Raw genomic sequence first — 12,665 nt, 5'->3', positions numbered from 1 at the left:
ACTGGGATATAACTGACACATCCATGCAGTTATGTTACAAGCCCTATGGATATAAAATATCCTGTCTGATTTCTTTGTAAAACAAGATAGTGGGGACCCCAGCTAGTGTGAGGCATATTCAGTCTTGGGCTCTGTTTTCTTTCTTTTTGTGTGTATGTGAATGTTGTGCTTGTCTATCCGTCTGTCTGCTGGAATGCACACAGCACTGAATAAAACATGCAACTCAGTCCTATGCCAGAATACTTAAATCTGGTTTGCTCAATACAATTCAAAGAAAATGGATTTGTGGATTTATTCTCCATATTAGGAGATGAATTATTTTCATTATTGGAAGGCTCTGTGCCCTTCAGGGAGGAAGATGGCAATGTGGTAGAGGGGATGGGCAAGCCAAGCCATGAATACAGAACCTCGTTTGCGTGGTGAGGCATTTTTCTCCTGATACAAGTTGCAGCATCTCTTATGGGATGAACTGCTCTGCTGCTGCTCTTTTTATAGCATCCTTCACTCACATGCCTTTCCCACTTGAGAAGAATGTCTGTTCCCTTCCCTTGCTCCCTGCCAACAATAAATATGTCAGTGACTTATGTTAAGTGACTTAAGACAGTTTTGCCAGAGCAATTAAAGTCCAGATGAAGTCAGTCAAAGTCAAACATATGCCTAAGGCTTGTATGTAAAAGAACATTTATAAAAAATATTTGAAATAACTAAAGATGTTCATTGAAAATGGGCTAATTAAAATCACCTTTAATTCTTGTGTAGACGATGCCACTCAGAAATAACAAAGCTTCTGTGTTAATTTAACTTCAGCCTAAATAAGGCTAAATCTTCGGGTGTTTGGTTCTAAGGAAAGTGGTTCAGTGCCATTTTTGTTAGATGGCAGAGGTAAAAACTATACATTCCCCCCAGTGTTGTTCTGAGGCTTCCTTCTGAAGCAGACCAGTGGGCAGTGATAGCCCAGATGTGCTCAGCATGCCAAGTGGGGTGAGGTACGGTCTTAAAAGGTCTGGAGTCTACTAGTCCTTGAGATGGCTCGGTTTTAGGGTACTGCAGAGCAGTTCGGAGCATATTAGCAGTTAGTCACAGCTGCTTATGACGTTTCAGGCATGTAGACTGTGACCCTGTATGGGCAGAGGGAATAGATGCTTTCTAAATATCTCTGTCTGCTAACTGACACTTGTCTTCCAAAGGAGGACTCCTGTGAATTTTTCTACCTTCTTTTCAGTATAAAAATAATACGAAGGTGCAGTGTCCATCCATCTTGACAAAATGTAGTTGTACGATGTTTAAAAGCAATACAACCAGAGGTTGAAAAACTGCTCCTGGGACTCCTTCATATCTCTTCAGCTAGACCTAAAGTTCAAAAAAATACCATCCCTCCCTCCCCATTGTGATTTATCATTGCAGCTCTAGCTAGCAGTTTTGGGGAATAATCTAGAAAATCAAAACTATAAATGCAGAAGTAAAAAGTTTTCTCTTGCCCGTCCCTTGTGTAATTCCTAACTAAATAAGAGGAAAATAAACTTTGAAGCTAGCTTTTGAAGTGTTCTGATGATGTCAGATGCAAGCCACTACACCAGATGCCTCTAAAGATATATTTATTGGCAGGCACTCAAGTGAATCATAAAACTGGATTAGTAAAGCATAACAACCAAATAAAGCTGAAAGTAGCAACTCTCAGGGTAAGATACACTTAAAAAATCTTAATTTGGATCAGTAGGATCCAAAAGAAGCCATACAGTGGCTGCCTGCAAACGCATACATCTTTACTGTCCACTAGAAATACAGATTTATGGTGTTGTGCAAGTGTTAACACTCTGTGTTGGTTTTTCCCATTTGTTACCTACTTTGGCTGCTGTATCCCTGTTTCATGGGAAGGTTTCATTCTCAGTTTTTTCAAGTTTTACAACATACATGCGTACATATGTCAAAGTATTGTTAGACAGATGTCAAAGCTGAATAGGACCCTGCTGTTTGTCTCATCTTTTGCACACTTAAAGAGATGCTAAACCAAGATGAAGAAAATTGTGTTAAAGAGCGGAGAGAGCACACACTGCCCTCCTTCTATGAGAGAGAGTGCGGAGCAGGTGGTGAGATGCAGCAAGGGACACCAAGTCTAATGTGGGTCCAGCAGTATGGCTGAGAAGATGGACGAGACTTTCCCCTCAGGACTGAGCACGCCACTCCTGGCCTTGTCTGCATCAAGTCTGGTGTTCAGGGAAAATGCTGAAGGTGGTTTAAACAGATCTCTTTGCTTTGGGTCTGAGACAGAGTAAATGTGTTTGCAATACTGCCTGCAGCTGCTAAGTGTTTTTGGGAAACTGCTTTTTACTGCTTTCCAGCAGAAACACAATACCTGATTGTATCAGTGTGTATGGATTCAGCACATACTAATGCATCAAACGCTGGTGCAAAATTACTGGTTTGGGAGGTATGCCATGAAGGAGCTTAATTATACAGACAGCATAATTATACAGCTGTTACAGATATGCCTGTAAAGCGCAGTTTAAAACAGAGAGCTTTCAAATACATGCTGCAATTCTTTTTCTCTTTATACCTTCTGAATGGGAGGCAGTATGGACTAATCTTGCAATTTTAAATGTTGGGGAAAGTATTTGTCTCTTTTATTTGTCCATTTCTGTGGCTTGTACGCTTACCCATTTAACCAATTTCAGTGGAAAGGAGACATCCAGAGTGGCAGATAAAACATTTATTAAAGTATATTTCCACAGCATGGTGCACAGAGGCCTTAAGCAAAGGCTATAAAAAGTTAAGTACCAGTTTGTAGTGTAAGTCTTATGGCCTCTGCTTCCTTTCTGATGCAGACTGCCTGCAGTCAGAGAAGGCTCAGGCAATACTATTAAACAGTGGTAATCTGAGTTTTTGGAAACAAAAATGCTGGGTTCTTGTGATGTAAACTCTTGCAAGTTAAGGAAAAATATCTACTAACTGTAAGAGTAATTGGGCTTATTTCATTTGGAGGTCTGGTTCTGAGAAGCCATTCATCTGCAGGTCTGCTACTCCTTCCACGTGGGGTAGGAGAAAAGCACTCTTTTCTAATCCAGCTTCCACCTCTTCTAGAGAGGTGTGTGATGGACGTGTGTACCAGGCTAAAGAGCAGACCATGTGCTGTAACCAGGAATGTGCTCAAGGAAGGGTTAAGATGATGAGGTAGGTTCCAAATATTACATAGATATTTCTATAATCCAAGCTACTTCCTTAAAACAAGGATATCTGATCCCAATGAACCAGCTGCAAATTAGGGAAAAGAAAAGGTGGGGGGAAGGAGTGCGGGAAAATCTCTGATCTCATAGGAGTGATTCACAGTGATGTTTAAAAGGGTATTATTGACTGCAGTTGACACTGTATCCACATGTAGATGTGTATAAGTGAAACCATTACATTTCTCAAGCTTTATTCCCTCCTTCACTCCCTCAGCTAAAGCATCTGAGGGCAATCAACTTGATCAGCCTGCCTAGGAGAACGCAGCATTTAATCATTATGCTGAAGGGACAAATGCAGTAAGAACACACAATTAGATGAAAAGGGGTTGAAATTCTGGCAGAGAAGCTCAGATATTCTTTGCTATGGATAAAGATTCCAGCTGCCATTAATTTCGTTGCATTATCTTTTCATTGCAGATGTTTAGGGATTGGTTTTCTAAATTATAGAGAATAAAAGCATTTCTACCAGAGAAAAACAAATGTTATTGTAAGAAATATAATTGGTAGTGTAATAAAAGCTTTTGATGCTCAAATATGTGAGAGAGGTACGAGAAAAGTAGAAAAATTTTGCAAAAGCATTTAACTGAATAAAAGCATGAACGTGGTGACACAAAGCACTGTGTTTCCAGTTATGGTGCTTCTGAAATGAAAATGCTTAAGAATAAGTGATGGCGTTGAACGAATTTTGTCTGGTGATGTATTGATACTCAGTCACGAGCTGTTCATTAACTGTGTTGCCACCACTACTGAGAGCTAGTTAGCACTGTGGAAGCTGTAACAGGACAGTTTGGCTAATGCATACAGCTCCTGCTAGTTTTATAAATTATTCTTGCAAACAGATTAAAGCCAATAAAAGAGTAATGTGACCATGCATAATTTTATGATGGCTTTTTCTGTCTCAGTTATTGGCAATGCGACCTTCAGCAGTGGTAAAATCCCTGATGGCTTTAAAACCTATTTTTTTTTTGTTTGCTGTTTTGGTTATATACATGGTCTTAAAAAAATATCAGAGCCTACACTGAAAATTTATTATCCTTTAAAAAAACAACAGCAATCCAGGTACAAATGGAAAGCACAAGTGTTAAACTAGGGGTAAGTCTACAGGTATGCTCGAGCCCATACTAAGTGGAGGAACAGAGCTGCTGGGGGCTCATTTGCTCTGCTTCAAGGTGCTTAGGCTGTAGCTGGGACTGACTGAACTAGCTTATTTAGAGCTGGCTTGGGGATCTCAAACTATATGCTAGCACGCAGTATAAATAAACCATTAGTTTAAGATTAATAGAGGCTTGTAACCAGACATAGAGCATTGAGCTTGACAGCTTACCCCTGGCAAAAGGGAATGCTAATGCAATGAGACTTTTGTGACCGTCTCCACATGCTGTGTGCTGTGCCATGGAGGCATATGAGTTCTCGTAGGGCAAGACTGCAGATTTCCAACATTTTCCATGTAGTACAATGTTGACATAGCTCAGCAGAGGAATAACTGGAGATTTCTGAAAAACAAAAACTGAAAGAGCTAATCCACCTCTTTGGACCTTTGGACCTCCAGCTGGAAACTTTAAAATGGAAACAGCACCAAGGAGGGCTGTATCTGTTTGGATCATATGTGGTACAGAGAAATATTTGCTCAGTACACTCCGGAGAGGGGATCTAAACCTTCTGTTCAGAGCTGATCGCACTTTACAAACAGCTTGTTTTTGTTTTCCTTCCTGAAACTCCCTGTAAGGGGAAAACAGAATCAGTTTCATAGGTATTTTTTAATTCCTTTTTCTGTTTTCTTCCTTACTAAATTGAATAGACAACTAAATTCCAGATGTTTTCTCTTCTTCCTCTGTCTTTTTACCTCTACAGTTTAAAATAGCTCTCTGACAATATTGTCAATAAAGTAGAATGCAACTGCTGAGAAAGCTGTGAAGTTACATAATCAGTTTGTCTTTTTTTTTCCTCATACTTGAAACTCTTCTGTAGGCAAAGAAATCTTGACAAAACACGGTGACAACAACAAAGTGCACTCCACTGTGTTTGGTGGAAAACAACCAGTCTGACTTGGAAAATTTTCAGTTTTTAAAAACTGAATCAGGATGAAAGTTTTATTTTTAAGTAAATAGAATGCCGTTGTTTAATTACAATTTTACTGTAATTAATCACGGTAGATAAACAAACCTTTTCCTGGGGGAAAGAAGGAGAGAGAAGGCAAATTTATTTTATCAGTTCTAACCTTTAAAGAACATGTCTTTGAGATGATGGTTCTCCTTTTCTCCTTGAATGCTGTGTTGGTGTTCTACAAGGTTGCCAATGCGTTGACAGTGCGTTTGTTTCTTGGAGTACCTAATGCAAATAATGAAGAAATAAGATCCATGATGAGCCACTTGATGGTAACTGGTGGTGTCTGTTATTTGTTTTATGCAAGTCTTTCGACAGAGTAAAATCTATAGTGAGAGTGTAATCTGCCATGCAAACACAGCAAAGAGCTTTGTTATGAAAAGATGCATGCATTTACCTGTTTTGATCTGGTTAAGTTTCCTGCTTAAATCCTTCTATGAGATTCTGGCTGCTGTTGTGCTTCTGTCTGTTTTATGCCAGGTTTTACCAAGCAGGAGGCAAACTAATCCTCAAAAGGGGATGTGGGAATAACAAGCTAATGCTCAGGTAAATATGGGCTAGGACTTATCCCTAACACATGCACTAAGGAGTCTGTAACTTGTGGAAATTAACTGAAATAGTTTTTCAAACATCGGAAGGGCACTCCAAACCAGCTTGAGTGCCTTTTTTCACCCAACAACAAGACAAATTTGTTATGTGTCTAAAAATAAGGATTTTAAAATTTTATTTAATATTATTTTTCTGTATTATGCTTTACTGCAGCTTGCTTACACCTTAGGTCTTCCACTGAGAGAAAGAAATAACCTTTCTGATTTTCACATGAATTGCCAGCAAACTTCATGAGATACAGTGACATTTTATTTTTCTTCAAAGGCAATCAGTAAAACTTAGATGACTGAAAAAGGTCACATTTTGTTCTCAGCAGAACAGAAATATCTTTGTTTTACAATGCAAGGAGAACAACAACTTCTAGCTCCACACAATAAGACACATACATATTACAGGTCATTTTCAGTCAAAATGTTAATTTCAATGACATTAGAGTTCAAAAATTCAAAGTGTGTATTCCCTAATGGTTATTATATAACAGTTTTTATAAATTGTTTTAAGCTTTTGTCTGTGATTATTTTATGTTGTTGAATCTTTACTATCATGTTTGTGACAAAATTAAAACAATTGATTATTGATGTCATTAAAAAAAACACTTTAAAAAAGGAACAAACATAACATCTAGTGGTTGAAGGCACCTAAAATGACAAACTATAATATGATACTTTCCTGGATGCAGACAGTAATTTTTTTGTTAAACAGGACTTTTACAGTTTTAGTGTTCTGTCAGCAGAAGGATCTACTTTGTGAGAGATCAGGGAAACAAATGGTAGATGTTCTTAAATGTTCTTAAATGTTCTTCATTATCTTGCTGTAGTCAGCCTGGCCTTCAGTGAGCATTTTTGTTTGGAGAAAATTCCTTTGCTATTTTAGAATCTGTAAATCTAAAGTTATTTACTAATTTTCCCAGTTTAGGGATTTAGTTGCTCCTGGTTTAGGATATGATTTTATAAACACTTGAATATAAGATTGGCTTTAGAGATTCAGAACTGTTACCTTGGATGAAGTTATTAACGTACAGAGATTAACACTGCTGCATGAGGAATATTTTCATTAACTTCAAGATAGCAAACCACTGCAAAACTGGTAGGAAAACCAGATAGGTTATGGTGACCTCATAACATTGTCTTCTACAAGCAGAAACTTCACGTTGATTGTTTATTACATAGAAAGGACATGGTCTGCCTTTATATATACATATATATATATATATATACTTTTTTCTTTTTTCTTTGTTGGAATAGGGTGATAGTTCTGATGGGGTCTCCTGTAGACCTGGGAATTTTTAAGATTGAAATAGTTTCTTTGGTTATTTACAGATAAGTTCATTTATAATGGTTAAGGCAGATGAGATGTTCAAGTTGTTTCTTATCATATCCTGTGGGATAGCCTAGGGCTAGACTGAGACTGCTTGTATAAGCTCTAAGAACAAGACAGCATGCAAATGTACCACTTTGAGAGGAACCCAAGGAAAAACAGTAGTATGGATGGATCCTATGCACTCTTGGGGACCTAAGTGTTTGCTGGACACCATCCAGCTCCATGGATTCAAATCATTGAATGATTCAGGTGAGAAATGGGAGAAAAGAAAGGCAAGGAACAAGTATATTTGAGGGTATGTGAGTATGAGTATATGGACTCATACTCTCTGAGCATATGAGACTTGGAGAGAAGTGAGGCAAATGATGTAACGAGGTACAGTTAGGTTGCTCCAGATGGAAAAAGACACGGAATAAATGAGCCTTGCCAGAACTGAGAGAAACAGAAAAGGCTTTTTATTGCCTCACAGGCACTACTGCAGAGCAACTGGCTTTCCTCCTACTGACTTAGTGCTTTTTATACTGGCATGGTACAAGAGCAGTTGGTTGTCTAAAGCACCGAGACATGGCAAATCTGGTCTGTGTGGAAGGATTTGAGCACCCATTGAGAAGAAGAGTTTAACTGCTTTATAGTGGGAGTGGGAGAACGAGGCAAATAACTTCTTCTGGAACTCAATTTATTGGTGGGACCAGGAAGAAGTGGGAAGAAATGTACTTATTCTCCCACTTATTCTCCCACTGCATTCCTGTGCATATCTTTTTTTTTCATTTTTTTTTTCATTTTTTTTTCTTTCTTTTTTTTTCCCTAGGTGACTGGCTGATATATCTTATCCCTTCATTATGCACAGGCTGAAAGCTGTGTGCATCTTATGTTCAGATTCAGCTGTAACTGTACTTTCCTGGTGATTCCTCTGAAATCTCCACATTTTCATAAACATTATTTCTGTAGAGATAAGCATATTTCATTGAGCTGCCTGACTTAGTTAGAGATAATCACTTCTACATGTAGATTAAAAAAAGAATTTGAAGTGTTGTTTGAAAACCTTACTGAGAAAAAATTTTGTTACTGAGATGTATGTGGCTGGTGAGTGTGTGATGTTCTCTGTAGCCTGACAATTTGGTAAGTAAAATGCCCACACAAGTTAGCTACTTGGCAAAATGATCTGCCTTTACAGCTGGCAAATTTAGCTCATTTACTTCCCTCTTCTTCTAATTCCATTTTTCCCTCAGAGATTGTAGTTTCATCATTTATTCTCTCTATTTCAGACATTTGATATATCATCATTCTTTTTTTTTTCTTTTTAATACACTGATTTTTAAAGGAAAGGTTTTCCATTTTATGGCCAAATTCTACATGTAACGACAGGCAGGATATAAACAGTAGTGTATAAATGAGTGTAGACTTAAGATTTTGGTCCTAAATCTATTTTGCTGATTACAATAGGAGACCATACGAGTATGTGAAGCTCCACTGTCTGTCTTGCTGCCTTATTTTCATGGAAAAGATGGTAATAATATATTTGATCTGTTTGCATTTCTGTAGCATAGTTCTCCACATCTTTCACGTAGACTGACCCATTCCTTTGCATTCCCAGTCTAGTCTTCACAATGAAACTGGAGTTGGGGAATGAGAAGGGAGGGGATGTTCGAAGCTTTTTATTTCTTTTTCTCAAAGAACAATTGAGAGTGTGTATAAGAACAGAAGTTGAAGAACTTGCCCAGAATTCAAGGGCATAGTTACCTGCTTTGTTAGAAGGAATTCAAATCATACTCTCTTGAAAAGACATATTCCCTTCACATCAATCTAGTCTAAGTCTTGTTTAAAACTTTTTCAATTTTAAGACTTTTTAAGACTATGTTCTATGGATTTCACTGGATTGTGCAGAGGGAATAGGCTGCAGAATGTGATTTTAGGGCACAGGGCAGCCAGGTTTCTAAATAAAAGCTCTAAATTGAACCAGATGAAGCTAGGTCTGGAGTTTAAATAATAAAAGTGAGGACAGTTTTGTTTTCGGTACACCAGTGCATCCTTCCTCTGAATTCTTTCACAGCTGGTTATGAGTTTATTAACCATTCATCAGTACCACTAAGAGTATGGTTCTTGTCATCTGCCCCTGCTGTGCTGTGCAGATTGCAACATCAAGCACCATCGTTGCACAGCCTCATAAGCAAAACCAGCTTTGATCTGGGATAATGTATAAGGGGTTAAACTCTGCAGTACAACAGTGATGCAGATGTGCAGAGACGGGAAGCGCATTTCTATGTGGAAATGCATTTCAAAAGGCAAGTACTCAGCCTATTTAGGGAAAATACCATGATCTTGTGGGCTACCGTGCTTTGAGCAGGCATTGTCTAGAGCAGTGCTGTACTAGAACGTGATGAACCTCATCTCCTCACAGCATGTATTTACTCTACGTACTTTCTCTTATAGCATTGTGAGCTTAACTCTTGTTACTTCTGAATTAGAGTATGAAGAGCTTTTCAGCAGTCACAACAAAATCTGAAGATATGCTGATCAACTGCAGTTCCCTTAATACAGCTTGAGGATCAGATCGTCAGCATCATTTTGATTCTGGTTTCTGTGTAAAGAAAAGTTTGGTAATCTCAGAGGGCAGATATCTCAAACTTTTTCTCCTTTTGGACTTGAATCAGTCGTAAAAGGCTCTGTTTTGACACTTTGCCCAAGCTGAAAATCCTTTAAACTCACTAGATGGCTGGATGTAAGATTTCTGTGTGAACCCTACCACAGGACCTAACAAAATACAATTACTTATGCTTATTTAACTTCTTTAATTTGCAATCTGACATTTCTTAACTGTGCTTGGAGCCAAGATTTTTTCACAGTCTTAAAGCACATCCTTCTATGTTTTTGTATGAGTATGATATTTTATGAAATGCTTTGAGCTTTTACAGATTTTTTTTTTTTTGTATTAAAACCAAGAAATTATTCAGAAAAGGGGATTTACTGTAAAAATTCCCACTGGAGGGAAAACTTATTAGGCTTTAAATATTAGCTAATTTTGCTCAAGCCTTTGAATTGCCTTTTATTTGTCCTGAAATTGTTTTTTCCTATAGATGCTGATAAATCTCCTAGTACTTTATTTGGCACAAGCAAAACCCCTCTGTGCAATCCCCCAAACCCATTCTCAAAACTCAGAGACTTAAATGGGTCTATGCCATCTGTTCCTCTTCACATTGGCAGCTCTGACTTGACATCTGGTAGTTACAGAACTAAGCGTGAGCTTGTAATTGGAATTCAGGGATCATGACAGAGATCTCATGTTCCTTGTTCTAATAAAACTTCCCTATGGTATGTGATGTTGCAGGGATGCCGTCTGAATACTGGTGTATCCAACATGCTTGTGTTTTTGATGACTCGTCTGAAGCATGTAGAAGGAAGCAGTTTCATGATGACTTTTGATTTACTTCTTCAGGTAGTGAAAAGAATATACTTTAATGCTGACACCAGTGTTATTTTATTTGGTGTTATAACCTCACTATTTCCGTAATCTTTCTCCAGATAAACATAGGCAATATGACTTCTTCCACTGGGAGAGCTCTTAGCTGAAGGATGGCAGGATTAATCCCTGATGAGGTACTTTGTTCATTGGTAGTACATAAAATGGCTGAGAGCCTCTAAAGAGTAAAGCACATAGTACTTGGGGATTGGCAGTGTTATGAACTATGAAACTGAACCAGTTGTCAGTGAAGGAAGAGAAAAATAATGACAGTAAGAAATTGATTCAAAGATTAAGTTGGCTGGTAGAAGGAGGAGAAAAGAGACAGCATATAAGAGAGACCTGGGAATCAATTAAGGAGTTGTGCTTCATTTCTTCTTTTTTCTAGGGGTATGCTTCAGCTCTCCAGTCAGGAGTTCTGTCCTGATCACTTTCTTTTCATTCATTTTCCCTTATTTTTCTTTGCTTCGTCAGTGGAAATCATTTGGGGAGTATACCCTTACTTCAGTGAAGAAACAGAGATTTGGCTTTTTGCTTTGGGTAGCAGCTTGAGCTCAGCTCCGCAGGGGATCCTGAGGGTAAACTTCAGCAGTCAAATTTCACTGAAAATCCAGGTTGATGCTGTTCTGCTGCCATTTAAACCCACTCTGTTTAAGATGGTTAAGAATTTCTAAGAAATTCTCCTCACCTGCTAAACCCCCAGTCCATGTCCCCATGTCCCTCTGCTGTCAGTGAAGCAGAATTAAATTGCTCTCTTGCATATGCTTTTAGAGAACGATGCTCATTTCCCCCCAATTTGTCATGATGCTGCTTTTATGAAAACGATGCACTTTCTTTTTTGAAGAGCTTTTCCTTTAATTCAGACTTGGATTTGTTTGTATCTGTTGCGGTCTGTTTCCCCCTATGATTCTTATGCATCTCTAAATTTGAAAGAGCCATTATCTTGACATTTTGTTTGGGCTGGATTTTGAATAAATGTAATTAGGCTTTGTCACACTTCTGTTAGTCAGTCAACACAAAGTTATTTCTTTTCTCTTTGATATAAAAAGCTCCTTTAAAATGGTTCCCTTTTAATTACTCCTGAAGATGTTCATATTTGAATAAGACTGTAAATGTCAAGTCTCGATGAGTCAGACCTAAAATCATTAGAAAGCAAACTATCTCCTAATGTTCTCACTGTGGCCCAATCCTTGTGAAGTGCCAAAAAGTTCCTATTAGGTTCTGAGCACTTTTTTCAGCATCAAAGACAGGGAGCTGAAATTGCCTCGCACCTCACAACCCAATCCCATATCAAAGAGCTTGATTTAACCCCAGCTATGCTTGATCTCCAAACAAACGAAGCTATGGCACTTTTTCAAGAATTAAAAATCATCTTACAATTGATGGCATGCCAGGTTGCATTTCATATGTCAGTCCCACATTATTGTGTATTTGGAAATAAAAATTAAATTAGCAAGACATACCTGTGTAGGCAGATGCTTGCATAGAGAGGGGTCAGTGCGACGCACATGGAAAGAGAGCTATAGGGCTGTGAAAATGTCCTTAGACATGGGTACCTATACTAGCTCTGTTCAATATTTTCTGCCGCCTCCCATCTCTTCTGCCTGGAGCTGCACTGTGGTATGTTAATTAGAACTTATTTTTACATGGAAAACAGATGTAGCAATCTATGGTAAGTGGGAAAAGGCAGCAGAGCATAGACCTGGTATTATAAACCACTTTATTTTATAATGCTTCGGTATTTCCAGAAAGTTATGGGATTATTTAGACTCTAGGAGGCAACTTGATTTTTCCTCAAAATCTTTAATTCTTTCTTCCTTCCTCTATCCCGTTTCTTTTTCTAACACCAAAGGTCTTGAGAAAAGGTCTCTTTTTGCCTCTGGCACCTGCCTCTCATGCTCTGCTGTGGATCTTCTGAGGGAGAAAACCCTCAGATCCATTCGTCTTCCATAAGT

This window comes from Anser cygnoides, chromosome 5, assembly GCF_040182565.1.
Source record: "Anser cygnoides isolate HZ-2024a breed goose chromosome 5, Taihu_goose_T2T_genome, whole genome shotgun sequence".
Lineage (NCBI taxonomy): Eukaryota > Metazoa > Chordata > Aves > Anseriformes > Anatidae > Anser > Anser cygnoides.
Note: the sequence above shows the minus strand (reverse complement) of the source record.